General features: G+C 45.8%; 1 protein-coding gene across 1 annotated transcript in view; it reads left to right on the forward strand.

Moving 5' to 3' along the window:
* The first annotated feature begins 370 nt into the window (after nt 1-370).
* Nucleotides 371-26208, forward strand: part of LOC126095019 (heparan-alpha-glucosaminide N-acetyltransferase-like) — a 217451-nt gene continuing 191613 nt past the window's right edge. The window contains exon 1 of the mRNA XM_049909683.1: nt 371-450. The gene's annotated coding sequence lies outside the window, so the exon portion shown is untranslated. The remainder of the gene's footprint in view (nt 451-26208) is intronic.

Consider the following 26208-nt stretch of genomic DNA (forward strand, 5'->3'; position numbering starts at 1 on the left):
GAATAGGTACTTTGTAACAAGCATAAATCTAAAGAAGAAATGTTTGCAAATCCGAAATCGGTCTTATCTGAAAAAATAAGAAAAGGCTTTGCAACTCCCGAATGTTTAATAAAAACCGTCAATGACAGAATGGCCGCGAGTCTTACACAATAAAAATGCCAAGCTTTCAACAATATCGCTGCCAGCCATTTGTCCAGAATAGTGGTAAACGCGGAGCGATAAATCTTGGGGATCAAATCGAGAGGTATCATGGTGCACAATTATTCACTCGCTTGAGGACTAATTATTCTCTAGGATGTAATGCGTCTAAGTGAACTTTGTTTCATCAGTATATCGATACATCTCATTGCATAGGAGCGTTTTTTTTTTTGTGTGTTCCAGCGCATCGCGAAGCGGACAGCTCGCCAACTGCTGGAGTGGCTGCTGCGGGCGACGAGGTTCTGAATCCAGGTAAACTTTACGACAGTAATTTATACGTGGTAATGATGGTAGAGCTCCATGGATGTGGATTATACAGGGTGATTCAAAAAGAATACCACAACTTTAGGAATTTAAAACTCTGCAACAACAAAAGGCAGAGCTGAGCACTATCTGTCGGCGAATTAAGGGAGCTATAAAGTTTCATTTAGTTGTACATTTGTTCGCTTGAGGCGCTGTTGACTAGGCGTCAGCGTCAGTTGATGCTAAGATGGCTACCGCTCAACAGAAAGCTTTTTATGTTATTGAGTACGGCAGAAGTGAATCGACGACAGTTGTTCAGCGTGCATTTCGAACGAAGTATGGTGTTAAACCTCCTGATAGGTGGTGTATTAAACGTTGGTATAAACAGTTTACAGAGAATGGGTGTTTGTGCAAAGGGAAAAGTTTTGGACGGCCGAGGACGAGTGATGAAAATGTAGCACGCATCCAGCAAGCATTTGTTCGCAGCCCTATATGGGGCACTGAGAATCCGCGGGAAACAACTCAGTATGAGCGTGACTCGCCTAAGGTGAACGTTTTCTGTGCCATTTCAGCCAATAAAGTTTTTGGTCCCTTTTTCTTCGAAGGTGCTACTGTAACTGGACTACAGTATCTGGAGATGTTAGAGAATTGGCAGTTCCCTCAGCTCGAACAAGAAGCACAACAATTCATATTTCAGCAGGATGGAGCGCCACCATATTGGCACTTACAGGGTGTTTCAAAAATGACCGGTATATTTGAAACGGCAATAAAAACTAAACGAGCAGCGATAGAAATACACCGTTTGTTGCAATATGCTTGGGACAACAATACATTTTCAGGCAGACAAACTTTCGAAATTACAGTAGTTACAATTTTCAACAACAGATGGCGCTGCGGTCTGGGAAACTCTATAGTACGATACTTTCCACATATCCACCATGCGTAGCAATAATATGGCGTAGCCTCTGAATGAAATTACCCGAAACCTTTGACAACGTGTCTGGCGGAATGGCTTCACATGCAGATGAGATGTACTGCTTCAGCTGTTCAATTGTTTCTGGATTCTGGCGGTACACCTGGTCTTTCAAGTGTCCCCACAGAAAGAAGTCACAGGGGTTCATGTCTGGTGAATAGGGAGGCCAATCCACGCCGCCTCCTGTATGTTTCGGATAGCCCAAAGCAATCACACGATCATCGAAATATTCATTCAGGAAATTAAAGACGTCGGCCGTGCGATGTGGCCGGGCACCATCTTGCATAAACCACGAGGTGTTCGCAGTGTCGTCTAAGGCAGTTTGTACCGCCACAAATTCACGAAGAATGTCCAGATAGCGTGATGCTGTAATCGTTTCGGATCTGAAAAATGGGCCAATGATTCCTTTGGAAGAAATGGCGGCCCAGACCAGTACTTTTTGAGGATGCAGGGACGATGGGACTGCAACATGGGGCTTTTCGGTTCCCCATATGCGCCAGTTCTGTTTATTGACGAAGCCGACCAGGTAAAAATAAGCTTCGTCAGTAAACCAAATGCTGCCCACATGCATATCGCCGTCATCAATCCCGTGCACTATATCGTTAGCGAATGTCTCTCGTGCAGCAATGGTAGCGGCGCTGAGGGGTTGCCGCGTTTGAATTTTGTATGGATAGAGGTGTAAACTCTGGCGCATGAGACGATACGTGGACGTTGGCGTCATTTGGACCGCAGCTGCAACACGGCGAACGGAAACCCGAGGCCGCTGTCGGATCACCTGCTGCACTAGCTGCGCGTAGCCCTCTGTGGTTGCCGTACGCGGTCGCCCTACCTTTCCGGCACGTTCATCCGTCACATTCCCAGTCCGTTGAAATTTTTCAAACAGATCCTTTATTGTATCGCTTTTCGGTCCTTTGGTTACATTAAACCTCCGTTGAAAACTTCGTCTTGTTGCAACAACACTGTGTTCTAGGCGGTGGAATTCCAACACCAGAAAAATCCTCTGTTCTAAGGAATAAACCATGTTGTCTACAGCACACTTGCACGTTGTGAACAGCACACGCTTACAGCAGAAAGACGACGTACAGAATGGCGCACCCACAGACTGCGTTGTCTTCTATATCTTTCACATCACTTGCAGCGCCATCTGTTGTTGAAAATTGTAACTACTGTAATTTCGAAAGTTTGTCCGCCTGAAAATGTACTGTTGTCCCAAGCATATTGCAACAAACGGTGTATTTCTATCGCTGCTCGTTTAGTTTTTATTGCCGTTTCAAATATACCGGTCATTTTTGAAACACCCTGTATCTGTCCGCAACTACCTGAACGTCAACTACCCGAGGCGATGGATCGGCCGCCAGGCAGCCCGTGACAGAGCACTTCATCACTGGCCTCCAAGAAGCCCTGATCTTACCCCCTGCGATTTTTTCTTATGAGGGTATGTTAAGGATATGGTGTTTCGGCCACCTCTCCCAGCCACCATTGATGATTTGAAACGAGAAATAACAGCAGCTATCCAAACTGTTACGCCTGATATGCTACAGAGAGTGTGGAACGAGTTGGAGTATCGGGTTGATATTGCTCGAGTGTCTGGAGGGGGCCATATTGAACATGTCTGAACTTGTTTTTGAGTGAAAAAAACCTTTTTTAATACTCTTTGTAATGATGTATAACAGAAGGTTATATTATGTTTCTCTCATTAAATACACATTTTTAAAGTTTTGGTATTCTTTTTGAATCACCCTGTATTGTTAGGAGACGTGCAGAACTTGTAGTGCTTTGTTGCTGTAAGGAAGGAGAGGTACACGGCAGTCAATCGCAATCAAATGTTCAAATGTGTGTGAAATCTTACGAGACTTAACTGCTAAGGTCATCAGTCCCTAAACTTACACACTACTTAACCTAAATTATCCTAAGGACAAACACACACACCCATCCCCGAGGGAGGACTCGAACCTCCGCCGGGACCAGCCGCACAATCTCAATCCCATTAGCTTTTATTATTCTTGCAAATCTAGATTTCGGCTATAAATAGCCACCTACAGTGCATTTTTCGTTACAATACAACAGACTCATGGCACTTCACGTCACGATGTGTTGTTACACAGTTAAAAGAACCTGTGAGAACAGATGGTGATATGAAGTGCCCGTGAGTGTGTTTGAACTATAATAAAACTGCACTGAAGATGGCTATTTATAGCCGAAATCTAGATCTGCAAGAATAATAAAAGCTAAAGGGATTGCGACTGACTGCTGTGTGCCCTCCTTCCATATAGTCTACGGTCGCTGTGGACAACGGTTCGTGTTGGAATCAAAGTTGATTTGTTCTTGTGTTTTTTCAAGTAATGAGGTAAATGTTGCCCCATTGGTCTTGGTGGCGATGTTACACGCAAATCCAGCGACAATGCGTCTTCCAGTTTAAGATCACTTTGGAGATGACAGCTTTACCACGTACTGCACTTTGCTCGTCATTGCAAAAGCTTGAGAGATAAAGGTTTCTGAACAAGTTGTAGATATCCTTTCGCTCGATGTATTTTCTCCATGCTAACTAAAGAATTTCAAAGAGTGTTTTCAAATCAACATTGTCAAAAGCTTTCCGCAGTCTCATAAGCTTTCCGCGAATATACAAACGCTATAAACGTAGGTTTCCCTTTCATCTGTGTATCATTTGAGATAAGTCGTAGAATAAGTATTTTACCGCATGTTCCTGCAGTTCTCCGGAACCGAAACTGAACTTCCCCAAGGTCGGCTTATAGCATTTCATCCATTCTTTTCTATAGAATTCGGTTTAGTATTTTGCAAACCATGACTTGTTAAGCTTATTGTTCGGTAGTAGTGTCAGTACCTACTTTCCTTGAAACTTGCGGGCTTTCAAATAGATGATGTGGTGAAATGTTGTGATGGTGGCCTTCAACTACCTACCCTCCGACTCAGCGTTGCAATGTTAAAAGTTTTGGTTAGTTTCGTTGCCTAGGGGCTGGCATACGTAGTTGCCGCATTACAAGCCAAATACTGCTGAGTCTACAGTATACAATATGGATATACACATGAATCGAATGGTCAAAGGTTCCTATCACTCGGCAATTGCGAATGTAACGTATAAGTTTATAAATGAAAGATTACAATTAAATAAAATCTGCAGGTACTATCTTAACGACTTTAAATGATGAGTACGATAGTACAAGTACTTTAGAGAATGCGGTCTATTTCTGCAAAACACTTATTGGTGTCGATGGTCCAGCAATTAAATAAAACATAAGTTGAATAGCAGGGAAACAATGGATTCCTATTGCACTTAATTAGTTATGGACAGCAACATAGCTCGCGCGATATTCATTTCCAAACGCGTACTTCGTCTTCACTGCAGAAGCAACGGAAATCTCACAAGTACGCAAGTCGGCACTCCGAAGTATTTCTATCTCTCCCGAGCACGCGCAAACTGCTCCACTCCAAGTCTTTCCCGTGACTGTGCGTCCGTCGCGCCGTGCTGTCCACGACTTCCCCTGTCCTGTACCATCTTGTCCAGCACCGCCGCGCTGCCGGAACTACGCCTTCACGATCGCTGTGGTTGGCTAGTGCGCTCCCGCCATGTCTTCAAGCCAATGCACACTCACAAACACAAAACACTTTCGAAATACTTGATTTACATTAAAATACTTGAAATTAAATAAATATTCCTACGGCTGGATCATAAACACGCTCTAACACACATTATTAGATACATAAACAAATCAAACAAACATACACTCCTGGAAATTGAAATAAGAACACCGTGAATTCATTGTCCCAGGAAGGGGAAACTTTATTGACACATTCCTGGGGTCAGATACATCACATGATCACACTGACAGAACCACAGGCACATAGACACAGGCAACAGAGCATGCACAATGTCGACACTAGTACAGTGTATATCCACCTTTCGCAGCAATGCAGGCTGCTATTCTCCCATGGAGACGATCGTAGAGATGCTGGATGTAGTCCTGTGGAACGGCTTGCCATGCCATTTCCACCTGGCGCCTCAGTTGGACCAGCGTTCGTGCTGGACGTGCAGACCGCGTGAGACGACGCTTCATCCAGTCCCAAACATGCTCAATGGGGGACAGATCCGGAGATCTTGCTGGCCAGGGTAGTTGACTTACACCTTCTAGAGCACGTTGGGTGGCACGGGATACATGCGGACGTGCATTGTCCTGTTGGAACAGCAAGTTCCCTTGCCGGTCTAGGAATGGTAGAACGATGGGTTCGATGACGGTTTGGATGTACCGTGCACTATTCAGTGTCCCCTCGACGATCACCAGTGGTGTACGGCCAGTGTAGGAGATCGCTCCCCACACCATGATGCCGGGTGTTGGCCCTGTGTGCCTCGGTCGTATGCAGTCCTGATTGTGGCGCTCACCTGCACGGCGCCAAACACGCATACGACCATCATTGGCACCAAGGCAGAAGCGACTCTCATCGCTGAAGACGACACGCCTCCATTCGTCCCTCCATTCACGCCTGTCGCGACACCACTGGAGGCAGGCTGCACGATGTTGGGGCGTGAGCGGAAGACGGCCTAACGGTGTGCGGGACCGTAGCCCAGCTTCATGGAGACGGTTGCGAATGGTCCTCGCCGATACCCCAGGAGCAACACTGTCCCTAATTTGCTGGGAAGTGGCGGTGCGGTCCCCTACAGCACTGCGTAGGATCCTACGGTCTTGGCGTGCATCCGTGCGTCGCTGCGGTCCGGTCCCCGGTCGACGGGCACGTGCACCTTCCGCCGACCACTGGCGACAACATCGATGTACTGTGGAGACCTCACGCCCCACGTGTTGAGCAATTCGGCGGTACGTCCACCCGGCCTCCCGCATGCCCACTATACGCCCTCGCTCAAAGTCCGTCAACTGCACATACGGTTCACGTCCACGCTGTCGCGGCATGCTACCAGTGTTAAAGACTGCGATGGAGCTCCGTATGCCACGGCAAACTGGCTGACACTGACGGCGGCGGTGCACAAATGCTGCGCAGCTAGCGCCATTCGACGGCCAACACTGCGGTTCCTGGTGTGTCCGCTGTGCCGTGCGTGTGATCATTGCTTGTACAGCCCTCTCGCAGTGTCCGGAGCAAGTATGGTGGGTCTGACACACCGGTGTCAATGTGTTCTTTTCTCCATTTCCAGGAGTGTATATCAAAGGAATAGAACAAAAGGTAGGCTAGTAGCCTAATGTCTCTGTGCTTTCTAAAACACAGTAAATATTTAACCAGTTTCTTCACAAATAGTATATATCGGATATCAACATACACATAGACGAATAAATATATTCATAAACATGCTGCTACCGTTTTTTCGTGTAACTGTGGAGTACTTATGGCCTGACGCGATCGATAGTAATCGGCCACTTTGACCTTCAATAACTCATGTACTATTTAAGTTACATGCCTGTAATTCATACCAATTTAGGTTTACACTAATAGTGTGGTGTCACCGCCAGACACCACACTTGCTAGGTGGTAGCTTTTAAATCGGCCGCGGTCCGCTAGTATACGACGGACTCGCGTGTCGCCACTGTCAGTAATTGCAGACCGAGCGCCACCACACGGCAGGTCTAGAGAGACGTACTAGCACTCAGCCCCAGTTGTACAGCCGACGTTGCTAGCCATGGTTCACTGAGAATTACGCTCTCATTTGCCGAGACGATAGTTAGCATAGCCTTCAGCTACATTTGCTACGACCTAGCAAGGCGCCGTATTCAATTGCTATAATACTTCTGTATCATCAAGAGCAATGTCTACAAACGTGGATTAAAGTTAAGTATTCCAGAAGCTACGTACTTTTCTTTATAGCATTCATTACGTATCCTGTTTCAGACCTCACGCCAGCCTGCGTGAGCTTATAGCGTGCATTTCGGCCTCCTCTAAAAACAGTGTTGGCACTAGTGGCGACACTTCAAATAGCTTTCTAAGGACACGTCGATCGACGAAATCGGATGAACCGTTCATATTTTGGAAATTCGTTGCTGGTGTTACTTGTATAATTTATCGTCAGATACTAAACTTTAATAAATATATTGAAAACCTGATTACACCATCAGAATCGTCGTGCAAATAATGGTAATGTACATGTTTCTTTTGAGGTATCACGATTCATCCGGCTACTATTAATTTCTATACGAACTGTGAAATATCTGCCATTAAGGTTTCACAAAGTCCGCCATCTTTGGCCCTCCCGGCGCACAGCGTCGCCAAGGAATTGCCAGCCACGTGCTCGGTGGACCACGCGCTGGGGCTACCCCTCTCGTCCCGCTAACGTTGTGCACCACGTGTTTGCCGCCGGGCCCGGCTGGCCGAGCGGCCCCATGCAGCCACTGCTTCCTCCGAACTTACAGGGGAACCTCCCCATCGCACCCCCCTCAGATTTAGTTATAAGTTGTCACAGTGGATAGGCCTTGAAAACTGAACACAGATCAATCGAGAAAAGAGGAAGAAGTTGTGTGGAACTATGAAAAAAATAAGCAAAATATACCAACTGAGTAGTCCATGCGGAAGATAGGCAACATCAAGTAGCGTCTCAGCTCAGCAGTGCCGTGGTCCCGTGGATAGCGTGAGCAGTTACGGAGTGAGGGGTCCTTGGTTCAAGTCTTCCCTCGGGTGAAATTTTTTCTTTATTTTCGCATACTTAGGATCTGTCCGTTCGTTCATTGACGTCTCTGTTCACTGTAATAAGTTTAGTGTCTGTGTTTTGCGACCGCACCGCAAAACCGTGCGATTAGTAGACGAACGGACGTGTCTCTCCAATGGGAACCAAAAACATTTGATCGCAAGGTCATTGGTCAGCCGATTCCTCCACAGGAAAGCACGTCTGATATATTCTATACGACACTGGTGACGGCATGTGCGTCACATGGCAGGAATATGTTGTCGACCCACCTAACTTGTACACTTGGCGAATGGGTAAAAAGATTTTTCTACCTTGCCCGATTTAGGTTTTCTTGTGATAATCACTCCCAAAAAAGCGATGAAAGCGTAAGAGTTTGTCACATAAACTGCAACAAATTAATCCATCAGGTTCACAGTCGCACAGTTTTCGCTGTGCTCTGTCAAAACATATGTTTTTAACGTTTTCAAATTTTTCCGTGTGTAGACCGTCAAATCCTGCATATGATCAAGCAAATCTGAACATCTCCTGGAATTTTGGAGAGCGAAGTTCATTATGTGTAAGTGCCTGAACTTTGATAATTGTCTGAAAATAAAAAATTAAAACTCTTCCCTCGAGGGAAGACTTGATCCAAGGACCCCTCGCTCCGTAGCTGCTCACGCTAACCACGGGACCACGACGCTCCTGAGCTCATAGTATTCTTAATGTTGCCTATCATGCGCATGGGCTACTCAGTTTGTATATTTTGCTTATTTTTTCATAGTTCCACACAACTTCTTCCTGTTTTCTCGATTGATCTGTGTTCAGTTTTTCGAGGCCTATCCACTGTGCCAACTTATAACTAAATCTGAGGGGGGTGCGATGGGGAGGTTCCCTTGTTAGAATATTTTCAGGGCGTGACGCCTCGCCCGTTACCTCACAAACTGGATTTCTTTAGTTAGCTGGACGTGAAACAGAGAGCGCAACTGCGAAGGGAATGAGGCAGGGTTGTAGCCTAAATACGATGTTATTCAGTCTGCACACTGAGCAAGCAGTAAAGGGAGCTAAAAATAAATTTTAAAAAAGAATTAAAGACCAAGGAGAAGAAATAAAAACGTTGAGATTTGCCGTTTACATTATGTTGCCGATGACATTACTCGTACAGTTCTGTCAGAGGCGGCAACGCGCTTGGAGGATCATTGGAGTGAAATGGGTGGTCAGCTGAAAAGAAAAGCAGTTAAATTAAATAAAGCGATGTTGAGGAATTAGGAAGTAACAGATTTACAGCAGCAGATGAGTGTCGCTATTTGAGAAGCAAAATAATTGTCGATGACCGAAATAAAGAGTATATAGAAGGCAGACTGGCAATTGCAAGAAAACCGTTTCTGATAAGCGAAATTTCTTAATAAACGGAAAAATAAGGAAACCCTGCGATGAGGACCTGTAGACCGCGTGATAAATAACCGACCGCCATATCATCCTCAGTTATTCACCACTGAATAGAGTGTGGAGGGGCATCCGGTCAGCACACCACTCTCCCAGACGTTGTCGGCGTTTCGACCTTGGAGCCGCTACTTACGTCAGGTAGCTCCTCAACTGGCATCACGTGGCTGATTGCACCGGTCCAGTCCTCCCACCAACGAAAAATCCCTGGTAGTACCGATAATCGTATCCCTCCTCCCCCCCCCCCCCCCCCCCCCCCCTCTGTATGATGCTCGGTCAACTACACTCCTGGAAATTGAAATAAGAACACCGTGAATTCATTGTCCCAGGAAGAGGAAACTTTATTGACACATTCCTGGGGTCAGATACATCACATGATCACACTGACAGAACCACAGGCACATAGACACAGGCAACAGAGCATGCACAATGTCGGCACTAGTACAGTGTATATCCACCTTTCGCAGCAATGCAGGCTGCTATTCTCCCATGGAGACGATCGTAGAGATGCTGGATGTAGTCCTGTGGAACGGCTTGCCATGCCATTTCCACCTGGCGCCTCAGTTGGACCAGCGTTCGTGCTGGACGTGCAGACCGCGTGAGACGACGCTTCATCCAGTCCCAAACATGCTCAATGGGGGACAGATCCGGAGATCTTGCTGGCCAGGGTAGTTGACTTACACCTTCTAGAGCACGTTGGGTGGCACGGGATACATGCGGACGTGCATTGTCCTGTTGGAACAGCAAGTTCCCTTGCCGGTCTAGGAATGGTAGAACGATGGGTTCGATGACGGTTTGGATGTACCGTGCACTATTCAGTGTCCCCTCGACGATCACCAGTGGTGTACGGCCAGTGTAGGAGATCGCTCCCCACACCATGATGCCGGGTGTTGGCCCTGTGTGCCTCGGTCGTATGCAGTCCTGATTGTGGCGCTCACCCGCACGGCGCCAAACACGCATACGACCATCATTGGCACCAAGGCAGAAGCGACTCTCATCGCTGAAGACGACACGTCTCCATTCGTCCCTCCATTCACGCCTGTCGCGACACCACTGGAGGCGGGCTGCACGAAGTTGGGGCGTGAGCGGAAGACGGCCTAACGGTGTGCGGGACCGTAGCCCAGCTTCATGGAGACGGTTGCGAATGGTCCTTGCCGATACCCCAGGAGCAACAGTGTCCCTAATTTGCTGGGAAGTGGCGGTGCGGTCCCCTACGGCACTGCGTAGGATCCTACGGTCTTGGCGTGCATCCGTGCGTCGCTGCGGTCCGGTCCCAGGTCGACGGGCACGTGCACCTTCCGCCGACCACTGGCGACAACATCGATGTACTGTGGAGACCTCACGCCCCACGTGTTGAGCAATTCGGCGGTACGTCCACCCGGCCTCCCGCATGCCCACTATACGCCCTCGCTCAAAGTCCGTCAACTGCACATACGGTTCACGTCCACGCTGTCGCGGCATGCTACCAGTGTTAAAGACTGCGATGGAGCTCCGTATGCCACGGCAAACTGGCTGACACTGACGGCGGCGGTGCACAAATGCTGCGCAGCTAGCGCCATTCGACGGCCAACACCGCGGTTCCTGGTGTGTCCGCTGTGCCGTGCGTGTGATCGTTGCTTGTACAGCCCTCTCGCAGTGTCCGGAGCAAGTATGGTGGGTCTGACACACTGGTGTCAATGTGTTCTTTTTTCCATTTCCAGGAGTGTATTACAAAGTCTTTGCTGCAAATATTTGGCTACTAATCAGTTCTGACTAGATGAAAATAGACGCTTCTTAAATGTGGTACTATAGAAGAATGTCGAAAATTAGACGGTTAGCTCGGACAACTACGAGGGCAGTTCAATAAGTAATGCAACACATTTTTTTTTCTGAAACAGGGGTTGTTTTAATCAGCATTGAAATACACCAGGTTATTCCCCAATCTCTTAGCTACACAACACTATTTTTCAACGTAATCTCCATTCAATGCTACGGCCTTACGCCACCTTGAAATGAGGGCCTGTATGCCTGCACGGTACCATTCCACTGGTCGATGTCGGAGCCAACGTCGTACTGCATCAATAACTTCTTCATCATCCGCGTAGTGCCTCCCACGGATTGCGTCCTTCATTGGGCCAAACATATGGAAATCCGACGGTGCGAGATCGGGGCTGTAGGGTGCATGAGGAAGAACAGTCCACTGAAGTTTTGTGAGCTCCTCTCAGGTGCGAAGACTTGTGTGAGGTTCTTGCGTTGTCATGAAGAAGGAGAAGTTCGTTCAGATTTTTGTGCCTACGAACAGGCTGAAGTCGTTTCTTCAATTTCTGAAGAGTAGCACAACACACTTCAGAGTTGATCGTTTGACCATGGGGAAGGACATCGAACAGAATAACCCCTTCAGCGTCCCAGAAGACTGTAACCATGACTTTACCGGCTGAGGGTATGGCTTTAAACTTTTTCTTGGTAGGGGAGTGGGTGTGGCGCCACTCCATTGATTGCCGTTTTGTTTCAGGTTCGAAGTGATGAACCCATGTTTCATCGCCTGTAAAAATCTTTGACAAGAAATTGTCACCCTCAGCCACATGACGAGCAAGCAATTCCGCACAGATGGTTCTCCTTTGCTCTTTATGGTGTTTGGTTAGACAACGAGGGACCCAGCGGGAACAAACCTTTGAATATCCCAACTGGTGAACAATTGTGACAGCACTACCAACAGAGATGTCAAGTTGAGCACTGAGTTGTTTGATGGTGATCCGTCGATCATCTCGAACGAGTGTGTTCGCACGCTCCTCCATTGCAGGAGTCACAGCTGTGCACGGCCGGCCCGCACGCGGGAGATCAGACAGTCTTGCTTGACCTTGCGGCGATGATGACACACGCTTTGCCCAACGACTCACCGTGCTTTTGTCCACTGCCAGATCACCGTAGACATTCTGCAAGCGCCTATGAATATCTGAGATGCCCTGGTTTTCCGCCAAAAGAAACTCGATCACTGCCCGTTGTTTGCAACGCACATCCGATACAGACGCTATTTTAACAGCTCCGTACAGCGCTGCCACCTGTCGGAAGTCAATGAAACTATACGAGACGAAGCGGGAATGTTTGAAAATATTCCACAAGAAATTTCCGGTATTTTCAACCAAAATTGGCCGAGAAAAAAAAAATGTGTTGCATTACTTATTGAACTGCCCTCGTACTAAAGAAGTGCTCATCCGAATTGGGGACGAAAAGGCGTTGTGGCACAAGTTGACTAAAGGACGGGATTTGTCGATAGTTTTGTGATGGAGGGAAAGTGTATATGTAGGCATGGGGGAGGGGTCTGGGGAGGGGAGAGGAAAGTGTGGAGGGGGACCAAGGCTTGAAGCAGGTACAAACGGATGTAGGTTGCAGTAGTTATGTAGGCATGAAGAGACTTGCACAGGATAGACCGGCATGGAGAGTTCCATCTTCGGATTGATATGGGTGACAGTAGTTGAGTCGGTTAAGTTGATTCCTGACAGTAGGCTCGTCACAGCAGCTTCGCACGCCCATGTCAATCAGTCACATAACGTAATTTTGTAAAACGTCTCTATGGCTACGCCTCAGTGTTTCTACAGCTATATCGTCGGGAACTTGTTTCTTTTGCAGCCGTTTTCGCTTCGCAGTTGAAAGCTGGCAACAGTGCTCTTAGCTGTCGAAGGTCATCTTATGTCCACTCTAGTGCAGATTTTTCGTAATGTCTGAGCGTAAATACATCGGCTACCATTCCAGTGCCGCCGCATAGGCGAGCGTCAGCGACCTCGGCTGTAGAGGCGGCTAGGGGCTTCCCACAACCTCGCGCGGTCCGTACCCAGCAGAGCGGCAGTCGTTGGGTCAGGAGGCCACGCCCCCGCGCTCCTGCCCCCGTCCCCGCCCCCACGCCGCTGCGTGGCCCCCCGAGGCGTGGGAGAGTCCGCCCACGCAGACAACCAGGGCCTCGACCGATATTCGAACTAGGTCCCCAGCGAAGCCGTGCGCTGGTCTTCTGGTCAGCCTGAGCCCAGAGCATCAATATCGTTTGTCGCTTGGCAAGCGACTGTCATACCATACATAACAGCTGTCGTCCATATATATTATACAGGTAACGGTTCTAGCTCTCTGATTGTATTCGTATTTGAAGCAGTTGCGTACAGTGTAGTTTAGACCCTCCTTCCTACCTGCAGCTGTTGTCCACATTAGTCATTTAGTGAAGATTTGAGAGGAGCGAAGATTACAATAAGCTGTTTAGTTTCCTTAGCTTGTCATGCACAGTTGGCTCCAGTTCTTCTTGTCTAGGGGTCTTGATTCTTGACGCTGAAAATGTCACATTTTTGGTCATCAGGGTTGGATTGATCTAAACAAATTTGAAGATTGTTGTTGCAGAATTTTTGTTTTTTCGTAAATCTATTTTCCCACATTTTAGTATGTCATACAGTCTTCTGTTTTTTAACGTTAACAAAGCCGAAATTACATTGTTCGTACAAATTAGAAAAATACGTCCGATCATGTCAGAGGCTTGCTTACGACTCTCTCACTCCGCGGAAATAACCATATTCCAAAGGGTTTACAATTTTTCCTAACAAATGAATTTCTGCTTGTTTCTTTTATATTATTACTTTCGATTATTATTTCATAAATAAATCCAGAAATAAACATAGTAACCGATGCAGTACTGTGTAATTAATAATAGAAGTTTCAAGTTTGCCAATAGTTCCTAATTTCAAATATTTCTAAAAAAAAAGAATTTTTACTGTACATTCAGCACTAGTACTTCTCGATTATAACATCGAGACTAAAACATTTTATAAAGTAATTCATTTTCATAAATTTCAGCTTGAAGTATAACATCCTGTGTATGAGATTATATGAAAGTTTTCAGAAAAGCAACTGAGATAATATTGACCTGTCCAAAGTTCGAAAAATAATACTGGTATCGACAACTACTGTTGACGAATAGTAATGCTAGAGGAGGATGTCCCGTTACAACAGCGAGGTGACGTTGCCAGACAGGTGACACCTGTTACGAAATGTAGGGGCACTTGGAGACGATCAGCGTGACAACTGACTCTCAATATAATTTACGTGCAGAAACTAGCATGAATGCTGTGTCATCTATCGCTTTTTTAAGTGGCGCCACAAATAGTAACCTGTCTTTTGACTTTGACTGAAAGCAAATAACAATGTCATAAGTGGATCAAATACTGCGATTTGATGGTCGACTGGTGCTACAACTGCTGAATTTCTTCACGTTGGAGGTATTTACACGACCATTACGGAAAAGATCGGTTATCAAAAATTACGCGCAATTGCTGAAAAAGACAGAATCTAAAGTGGACGGATGTTTTTGGATTGCTGTAGACACACTGGATATATTTTGATTTTCCTACATCTTTCGGGCGACTATGTATCCTACATGAGCGCTAGAATCGGTCCTGATAGAGAACGGTGTGAAGATGGCAAATAAATTGTCAAGTGGTCCAGTTCCCATGCTAGCGCAACTTTACTAAGAGTACTAAGAAGTGAACGGCGATTACATCGAAAACTACACTAAATTTATGGGAAATTAAAACCAGCAATACAAACTTTTGCTGATAAACAATTTTTTTCTATTTTAATGACTGAACGGCCATTACGTCTCGAACATACCTCGTAAATCTTATTTACTGTAATGCACGTACAGGTGATAGTCAAAATAATGTGAACACTTGTACTTACTTGGGAATGGTTTATTTAAAAGGGGTTGGACCCCCATTCGCCCGTGATACAGCTGCAATTCTTTTTGGAATACTGGCATATAACGTTTGTACAGTCTCCAGTTGAATGTCATGCCACTCTTCGATCGGAACCTCTTCTAACTCATGTAGTGACGAGGGAGGCGGAAATCTGCTCCGGAATCTCCGCTCGAATACCGCCCACAAGCGTTTGATAATGATCAAGTCCGGGGACTGCGCTGGCCAGGGAAAACGCCGCAGTTCAGTTGCATGCTCCTCATACCACGATTTTACTGTCCCGGCCGTGTGAATGGGTGCAGTATCGTACTGAAATATGCTATCATTGTTGGGGAACAACATTTGAATCATGAGGTGCACCTGATCAGCTAATCGTTGGCTGTAACACGGTCTTTGAGGGTAATGATGGGACCAGCAGAAAACGATGATATGGCTGCCCACATCATCACACTTCCACCTCCATGCTTCACCGCTGGAATCGAGCAATCAAGATTGTAGGCTTCTTTTGGCGCGCTCCAGACGTAAACCCCGATGTTGGAAATAACAAAAACGTTGACTCGTTGGAACGTATGAGGTGTTTCCACTGATCAGTCATTCAGGATTTATGCTTCTGACACCATTTTTTACGCTTCTTTGCGTTGGTTGTCGTCACTAATAGTTTCGGTACAGCAGCTCGTCCATGAATAGTCGCTTCATGGAGGTCTACATCTACATCTACATCTACATCCATACTCCGCAAGCCACCTGACAGTGTGTGGCGGAGGGTACCTTCAGTACCTCTATCGGTTCTCCCTTCTATTCCAGTCTCGTATTGTTCGTGGAAAGAAGGATTGTCGGTATGCCTCTGTGTGGGCTCTAATCTCTCTGATTTTATCCTCATGGTCTCTTCGCGAGATATACGTAGGAGGGAGCAATATACTGCTTGACTCTTCGGTGAAGGTATGTTCTCGAAACTTTGATAAAAGCCCGTACCGAGCTACTGAGCGTCTCTCCTGCAGAGTCTTCCACTGGAGTTTATCTGTCAGCTCCGTAACGCTTTCGCGATTACTAAATGATCCTGTAACGAAGCGCGCTGCTCTCCGTTGGATCTTCTCTACGTCTTGTATCAACCCTATCTTGTACGGATCCCACACTGCTGAGCAGTATTCAAGCAGTGGGCGAACAAGCGTTCTGTAACCTACTTCCTTTGTTTTCAGATTGCATTTCCTTAGGATTCTTCCAATGAATCTCAGTCTGGCATCTGCTTTACCGACGATCAACATTATATGATCATTCCATTTTAAATCACTCCTAATGCGTACTCCCAGATAATTTATGGTATTAACTGCTTCCAGTTGCTGACCTGCTATTTTGTAGCTAAATGATAAAGGATCTATCTTTCTGTGTATTTGCAGCACATTACACTTGTCTACATTGAGATTCAATTGCCATTCCCTGCACCATGCGTCAATTCGCTGCAGATCCTCCTGCATTTCAGTACAATTTTCCATTGTTACAACCTCTCGATACACCACAGCATCATCTACAAAAAGCCTCAGTGAACTTCCGATGTCATCCACCAGGTCATTTATGTATATTGTGAATAGCAACGGTCCTACGACACTCCCCTGCGGCACACCTGAAATCACTCTTACTTCGGAAGACTTCTCTCCATTGAGAATAACATGCTGCGTCCTGTTATCCAGGAACTCCTCAATCCAATCACACAATTGGTCTGATAGTCCATATGCTCTTACTTTGTTCATTAAACGACTGTGGGGAACTGTATCGAACGCCTTGCGGAAGTCAAGAAACACGGCATCTACCTGTGAACCCGTGTCTATGGCCCTCTGAGTCTCGTGGACGAATAGCGCGAGCTGGGTTTCACATGACCGTCTTTTTCGAAACCCATGCTGATTCCTACAGAGTAGATTTCTAGTCTCCAGAAAAGTCATTATACTCGAACACAATACGTGTTCCAAAATTCTACAACTGATCGACGTTAGAGATGTAGGTCTATAGTTCTGCACATCTGTTCGACGTCCCTTCTTGAAAAAGGGGATGACCTGCGGACAGTGTCGATAGATACGGGGTCTCGAAGATGACTGATTATTGAGCTCTGCAGTCACGTTAGCCACCGTAGTTTTGCGTTGTTTCGACACAATTCGTGTTAGCTTACGACGATCTCTGTCATTTAGTTTTGATTTGCACCCAGTATTACGTTTACACGATGATGTCTTTCCACGTTTTGTGTAGGCTGTCATGACTGTTGAAACAATCTTTGGAACTCTGTTAGGTCTTTCATTGCACGGCGACCTCCGCCTCTAAATGCAAATACGAAGTGTGCACTACTCGTAAACAACCTGCACTAATGCCTAGTTCGTACTGAACAAGCGCAGACCAGCGCGACACGTGTATTACTTGTGTTGTTGACCGTCAAACACATCCATCCCATTACTACCATTGTTTACATTATTTTGCCTATCCCTTGTATAGACACGAAAAGATCTAGTATCGTTGACTCAGAGATCCGTTACTGAATCACCTTTGTCAAGTGTCTAGGAGTATGTGTCTCGAACCATATGAAGGAGGGTGGGGAGGTTACTGTTTAACGTTCCGTCGACAGGAAGTCGCCCGTGTCCATTTTCGTTGAAACAATCCAGGGATTTTCCTTAAACGATTTAGAGAAACCATGGGAAATCTAAATCTGGATAGTGATTTGAAATGCCATCCTCCCTATAGCTCGTCCAATGTCTTACCACTGCCCGACGTCGCTAGGTGGAGCGATATGGAGGCGGAACGGCCACATCTAACCTTGGGGGAAGGCAGACGCAAGACCGAGATTTATTGCAGAAATTCACCCACGACCATAGTCTCTCTCAAAACCTACGTCTGAGCAATTCTTTAATCCTGTTTGACGATGTGGAAGCTTTTCCAAGTTGCATAAAAGGCTGCAGGCTTCCGTGGTCGATGTTACTGATGGTAAAAATCTTATGAGTCGTTAGGTCTCTTACAACTTGTTGAGTACTCAGCGTTTCGATTCCTCTGCTGTGATCTTTTTAAGGATTCCACTGGTCTTCCTGGAGGCCGAACACATACTGTGTTGGTTTAACGGAAGGGGTAGCGAAGGGTCAAAGAAGAGTTGTGCGAAATGTCAAGGTTTTTTTTTAGTTAGAGTGAGAGCTTCGCAGATATTCTCATCAAACTGCGGCTGGACTTGCTGTTTGAAGGGCGTTCTTCATTGCGAAGAGAGCCCTTCTCACGAAATTTCGGAATCTGCGTTCCACTACGTGTCAACAATCGTGTTACTTGCTTCAACAGAGTACTTGCTTCAACAGACATATGACCTAATGACCACGAGGCTAAAATTGAAGACATTTGAACTTTTCCATAGGGTTGATGGCAACCATCTTTGCACTGTAACATCAGCGAATGGTTTATTTACTTATTTATTTCACCAAGCAAGCTGTCTTTTATCTAACTACACATCCTCAGAGCAGTAATCTCTATATTATGCACAGTACTTGAGCTGTAAGTATTATACAGTCGTAATAGTGAATGTATGGCATTACCGTAATGCCAGTCGTATTGCGCTAAATAATTTCCTCGTAACATAATCTCCTTGTCGAATGAGAATAATAATATCTAACAGAAATTAATTGTGGCCTTGCTGGCAAAGTTCTGGAACCGCGACCGTGTGGAATAATTATTTATATTTTTTTTTACTACCGGTAACATTTATTTATTTTATGTTTAATTTAACATAGTGCATATGTTGCTCATCATAAGGTGTTTATGCGTACAGATAAATGTTACTTAAAGATAAAATGACTTAATCTAACTTGATGTACAATATTATTTTGTTTGCTGTTCTGCTGTTGGAGAGGCTATTGGGGTATTTGGGTGAAGGGGAGGAGGCTGGCAGTATGTGACCAGAAATAGATGTCCGGTGGTCGTCTTCTGCTGACGTGTAGCCAGCCTCGTCGTTTGTTGTGATTGCCACCGCAGCGTCTGTGCGATGGAGGCAGTTCTGCATCAGCCGTTATGGGGCTGTGATTCTGTCAATTTCGATGATCTTTAAGTAACATTCATCTGTATGCATAAACGCCTGATATTGAGAAGAACATTATTGAAAGGCGTTGCAAGTTACTTAATTAAACACAAAATACTGGTCAATAAAAGTGATTGGTTGCAGAAAAATACAAATAATAATTATAACATACATCCTTGGCAAGAACAGAGGGAATGAAAAAGGAAAGGAAGACTGGGTTTAACGTCCCGTCGAAGCCAATAAAATTTGACTGAGAAGTTGACTGGTCCAGAGACTAGCTAGTAATAATAGCGCAGAATTAGAATGCGAAGCAGAAGGGAAAAAAAGAATCTAATTGAGATGAAAAAGTGTGTACAGTGCTGACAACGTGACAGGAATACTAATAGGGACACCGGTATACTATTGAAGAACTGGGGTATGCCGAGAGGCAGGCTATCCTGACTATAACGGATAAAACTTTTATCTCCTCTCGAGTGCAGCGTGGATGTGAATAGGACGCAGGGAACTGGGTAAGATGTCCTGGAGTCGTGTGGCTGAATTGAAGAAGGTGTAGTGTTAAGCATACGTCCAGGCAAGGTGCTGGATACATCAGATCTGGTTTTGCAGTGCCTGTGGAACGATGACAGATATTTGATACGGGAGGAGAGTATTCAGAACACCGGTGGCTAAGAAACCGATGAAGTAAACAGTGTTTATTATAATCACGTCGCCTACCAGTAGAGTCCACGTTATTTATCACAGGACGGACTGACGTGATTAGGAAAGGGGGGAATGGTATAGACATCCTCCGCTACACACCGTACTGCGGTCTGTACTCTTGTTTAAAGCAGCCGGCACTTGAGAGCTGGATGCCAATGGCAGTTGTACTGGCACTGTCGGCTCACAGTGTCTTAGCATTTCCGCTGCCCAAAGTACAGTTCTCTAACATCTGCAGGCACGAAGATTACATTTCAAGGAAAAAAAAAATGTTTCTCCCCGCCTAACTGAAATTAAGAACAGATATTTTTCATGCCTAGAGACATTATAGAGGTGTATCCAATTCGCGAATTTCAGATTTCTTACGGGGTTTTTGTAGGAGACAGAGACTTTAAAGCGATTTTCTATTGCTACGAAGAGCGGGCAGCTGCGGTGGTTACCTGCAGAGTATACTGGCTATAAAGCACTATAGTCTGGTTAAAATTACTTGATAGTTAACACTTCACGCGTTGGAGCTGCTTTCCTCAATTCAGAGCTCTCAACGTCACGCCCGAAATATTGGCTGTTGCCTAACTTCCACAATAATTTGTTCACTTCCAATCCCTTGTCCGGCTTTCTTTCTTGTTGTGTTTGGATCCCAAATCATGGGTCTGCCATTTTAATTACGTGTTTCATAACACATCATAACCACAGCAAAAACCACACAGATGGCACGCACACACAGACACACACACACACACACACACACACACAGACACACACAACGACGCCAATGAAATAGTACACAATATTCATATACGGCACTAACCAAACACTATTGGATATTTTCGAACAAGACGCGGTTCACTTATATAGTTACCATAATCAGAGAGATCCGGTTACATTACATAAGCTTCGGATGACACAGAGTCAAACCGAATATTTTAAGGCTGAAATTCGACGTTGCGACACGGCCACTACAGTCATAAATATCAACAGGTATCGTTTGGAGTGACGTGGCAGAGCGTAATGGTTAGTAGAATAACCCCACGTTTAGAGAGTCGTCCGTTCAAATCACGTCAAATGTAGCAGAATTTTCTTGTTTGTAGCAGAATTTTCTTGTTTGTAAATCTAACCAAAATATTTGATTATTACTTTTACTCGGTTAATTGATTTAAAAGCAGCTATTTTATTTCTGATCTTTGCTCCGTCATTTTTAATTATTGTATTAATTTTTTTTATTTACTCTTATTTTTCTTCCCACCATTCTTTTTCCGTTTTGAATCTGCTTGTGTCGTCTTTAATCTGCAACCAAGCGCCACCCAGAACTGCTCATCGGTTTGTAACGTGGCAGCTCATGTAGCCAGTGTGAGGAAAGTTTTAGGTAACCAATGATAGCGAGAAATTACAGTTTGCTTTTAGCGCTGAAACTACGAGGGCAGTTCAATAAGTAATGCAACACATTTTTTTTCTGAAACAGGGGTTGTTTTATTCAGCATTGAAATACACCAGGTTATTACCCAATCTTTTAGATACACAACACTATTTTTCCACGTAATCTCCATTCAATGCTACGGCCTTACGCCACCTTGAAATGAGGGCCTATATGCCTGCACGGTACCATTCCACTGGTCGATGTCGGAGCCAACGTCGTACTGCATCGATAACTTCTTCATCATCCGCGTAGTGCCTCCCACGGATTGCGTCCTTCATTGGGCCAAACATATGGAAATCCGACGGTGCGAGATCGGGGCTGTAGGGTGCATGAGGAAGAACAGTCCACTGAAGTTTTGTGAGCTCCTCTCGGGTGCGAAGACTTGTGTGAGGTCTTGCGTTGTCACGAAGAAGGAGAAGTTCGTTCAGATTTTTGTGCCTACGAACACGCTGAAGTCGTTTCTTCAATTTCTGAAGAGTAGCACAATACACTTCAGAGTTGATCGTTTGACCATGGGGAAGGACATCGAACAGCGTCCCAGAAGACTGTAACCATGACTTTACGAGCTGAGGGTATGGCTTTAAACTTTTTCTTGGTAGGGGAGTGGGTGTGGCGCCACTCCATTGATTGCCGTTTTGTTTCAGGTTCGAAGTGATGAACCCATGTTTCATCGCCTGTAACAATCTTTGACAAGAAATTGTCACCCTCAGCCACATGACGAGCAAGCAAATCCGCACAGATGGTTCTCCTTTGCTCTTTATGGTGTTCGGTTAGACAACGAGGGACCCAGCGGGAACAAACCTTTGAATATCCCAACTGGTGAACAATTGTGACAGCACTACCAACAGAGATGTCAAGTTGAGCCCTGAGTTGTTTGATGGTGATCCGTCGATCATCTCGAACGAGTGTGTTCGCACGCTCCGCCATTGCAGGAGTCACAGCTGTGCACGGCCGGCCCGCACGCGGGAGATCAGACAGTCTTGCTTGACCTTGCGGCGATGATGACACACGCTTTGCCCAACGACTCACCGTGCTTTTGTCCACTGCCAGATCACCGTAGACATTCTGCAAGCGCCTATGAATATCTGAGATGCCCTGGTTTTCCGCCAAAAGAAACTCGATCACTGCCCGTTGTTTGTAACGCACATCCGTTACAGACGCCATTTTAACAGCTCCGTACAGCGCTGCCACCTGTCGGAAGTCAATGAAACTATACGAGACGAAGCAGGAATGTTTGAAAATATTCCACAAGAAATTTCCGGTTTTTTCAACCAAAATTGGCCGAGAAAAAAAATGTGTTGCATTACTTATTGAACTGCCCTCGTACATCCTTTTTCTGTCTAGAGTTTGCTCGTAGAGGTTACCTCTAAGAGCCGTGATCGAAGCGATCGTGATTTTAGTTCTGCCGCAGATTGTTGACCGTAGTTTCCTCGGTTATGTTGCACATCACGAGGTCGTGGTTAGGTTAGGACACAAGTTTGAATTCAGTGCTACAAAATGCATCATCTGCCGCTGTTCAGTCATCGGTCATTTGAAATCAGCTGTCGTCAGAGCATCCTGAATTTGCGACATATTTCGCAGCAGCCATTTACAACATCGCTCCGCGTTACACTTCAACAGCATTTGTGAAGCGACCCCCGTGTTTTTGTATCGTCTATAACAGAGCTGAAGCCGGCAGCCGATGTGACAAGACTGTATCAACAAATGACAGACGGCAACCATCAAGTAATTTTAATCGGATTATAGTAACGAGGCAGCCTGATTGCGGTAGCGTGACTGAGGCAGCCGAAATGTCGAACAGCCAGTTTAGTCAGTCAGCTTAGAAGCCAGCTGACGGTCAGTCGTGATCTGTTAGCTTTGAGCTGGACGTGGAATATGTTTACTTTTTGTGTCAGAAGAAACAAAAGCCAAAGGGTGACACTGATTCATCCTCTATTTCTGGGACTGCACACAAAAAGTTTATTTAAAAGTTATTTTAAGGATCTTCGAAACTACTCGGGTCTTTTCTTAAATTTACAAGAATGTCAGTGCAATAATTTGATAACCTTTTGCAAAATGTAAGAAATTCTTATGGGTACGGATACTTGTACGCGAGCTTGTATAGCCCCACAAGAAAAACTGTTAATTACTTCGAAGTGAGTACAAAAAACAAAAATGATAATTTTTTAATAATATTTGAAAATAATTGAAGGGTCATGGGGCGACTACAGTCATGATTTACTTCTTTCTTTATTGAAACAAAAGCGAAGTCTTTGTTCTTGCAGAAATCCGTGGCATTTAAGAACTCCAAAGATTTATGACACTAACTAGTGCGTAGGGTACAATGAAACGTCATTGTTTTATTGGCTGCCGCAGCCAGGCCGCCTGGTGTGTTATAACCCGTAACTTGTGCCCCTCAGTATCGGGTGACAACTACTTTAAACCACGCTACGATTACACTGTTGTCACGTCCCGCTGTCGACTGTTCGTCGTCCCTCTGCCGCCACAGCATCCCATGCGGCGCCTGCTGCGTATCGCTCAGCATTGTTAGATTTTTTTCCGCTCCGCCGTTCTCTACTGTGCGCCGAATACCGCATCGGCGCACGGCGGACCTTTATGCGGGGGCGGGTCACGGCTGTGGACAGCACGCGCCAACTGCCTCCCTTCTGCCCCTCCCCTCCCCTCCCCCCCTCTCTCTCTCTGTCTCTGTGTGTGTGTGTGTGTGTGTGTGTGTGTGTGTGTGTGTACAGCTAAGAGCCTTGCCTACCCAGACTCCCTACACTCTCATACCTTGTTTCTTTTTGTGAGACGTGACAAGACCTACATCTACATCTACATCTACATTTATACTCCGCAAGCCACCCAACGGTGTGTGGCGGAGGGCACTTTACGTGCCACTGTCATTACCTCCCTTTCCTGTTCCAGTCGCGTATGGTTCGCGGGAAAAACGACTGTCTGAAAGCCTCCGTGCGCGCTCTAATCTCTCTAATTTTACATTCGTGATCTCCTCGGGAGGTATAAGTAGGGGGAAGCAATATATTCGATACCTCATCCAGAAACGCACCCTCTCGAAACCTGGCGAGCAAGCTACACCGCGATGCAGAGCGCCTCTCTTGCAGAGTCTGCCACTTGAGTTTGCTAAACATCTCCGTAACGCTATCACGCTTACCAAATAACCCTGTGACGAAACGCGCCGCTCTTCTTTGGATCTTCTCTATCTCCTCCGTCAACCCGATCTGGTACGGATCCCACACTGATGAGCAATACTGAAGTATAGGTCGAACGAGTGTTTTGTAAGCCACCTCCTTTGTTGATGGACTACATTTTCTAAGGACTCTCCCAATGAATCTCAACCTGGTACCCGCCTTACCAACAACTGATTTTATATGATCATTCCACTTCAAATCGTTCCGTACGCATACTCCCAGATACGAGTAACTGCTACGAGTGTTTGGCTTCAAATGCCTTTGAGCACTATGGGTCTTAACATGTGAGGGCATCAATCCCCTAGAACTTAGAACTACTTAAACCTAACTAGCCTAAGGACATCACAACATCCACGCCCGAGACAGGATTCAAAGCTGCGACCGTAGCGGTCGCGCGGTTCCAGACTGAAGCGCCTAGAACTATTGTTGTTCCGCTATCATATAATCATACAATAAAGGATCCTTCTTTCTGTGCATTCGCAATACATTACATTTGTCTATGTTAAGGGTCAGATGCCACTCCCTGCACCAAGTGCCTATCCGCTGCAGATCTTCCTGCATTTCGCTACAATTTTCTAATGCTGAATCTTCTCTGTATATTACAGCATCATCCGCGAAAAGCCGCATGGTCCAGTGCCCAGTTGCATTTTTTCTCACTCGCTCATTTGTTTACCAAGCTGATACATTTTACATTTTAGCCGTTACAAAATGATGATGTCGAAACATACAGCGACATTGCAGAGGACTGCGTGGGGGGGGGGGGGGGCGAATGTACCACAGACACGGTGGTATCATGGGTTTTGTATCCCGCCGGGGAGGCGGCACGTGGGTCTGCTCCTGTAACTGAAGGGTAGACCGAATGTAGGAAGCTAGGAGCAGCAGGTGAGGTAGAACTCTCGGAACTGCCATTAAAAGTGGTTTTACTATACCACAACCTTTTTTTTTTCCTTTATTGAATTTCAATTCCCCCCGAAGGGGGCGGGCTGGCAGCAGCTTAGTATGCCGCTCTTCAGCCTACAGATTTTATGACAATATCACAACCCAATACCTTGAATACATAAATTGTAACTTAACTTTGGCTGAGATGAGCACGCAGGTGTGGAGCTGTACATAAATCAAATCTAACATTGGATAGAAGTTACAAGGGCAAATTCTGTAGTGGCTCACCCACCAGGAAATAGAAACAATGTTGCTTGGTCGTCTAATCGGCATCAGATGGGCAGAATGTGGAGTGGCATTCGTAGAGCTGCACAGCGCCGGCTAGAGGACGCTGTCGTCGGTGTCGGTGTCGTAGTGCCAACCTAAGAACTCGTGGCATGAGAAGACACTAAGGATCGCTATCCCATGACTCATTGTCACCTCAGCTCAGAGGAACTTGGAAGCGGGATTAAAAACTGTGAACACACTTCAGCAATACTACTTTAAGCACAACTTACCTTCAGAGCGATTACTTGCTTGAGTTTCGAGATTTTGTGAAATGGGCAGTCTTGGAGCTTGACCCAGGTATTGAAACATGCGGTACAAAAAAAAAAAAAAAAAAAAAAAAAAAAAAAAAAAAAAAAAAAAAATTCAAGAGGAAGAACCCCTCTCCAGTACACCTCTTGCAATATGCTGATGACACCGCATTCCTCGCCCTCGCTCCTACCCTCCACCGGTCCCAACGCCTCCTCCAGAATCACCTTGACCTTTTTGCTGCATGGTGTAACCA

The sequence above is a fragment of the Schistocerca cancellata genome, chromosome 1 (assembly GCF_023864275.1).
Source record: "Schistocerca cancellata isolate TAMUIC-IGC-003103 chromosome 1, iqSchCanc2.1, whole genome shotgun sequence".
Lineage (NCBI taxonomy): Eukaryota > Metazoa > Arthropoda > Insecta > Orthoptera > Acrididae > Schistocerca > Schistocerca cancellata.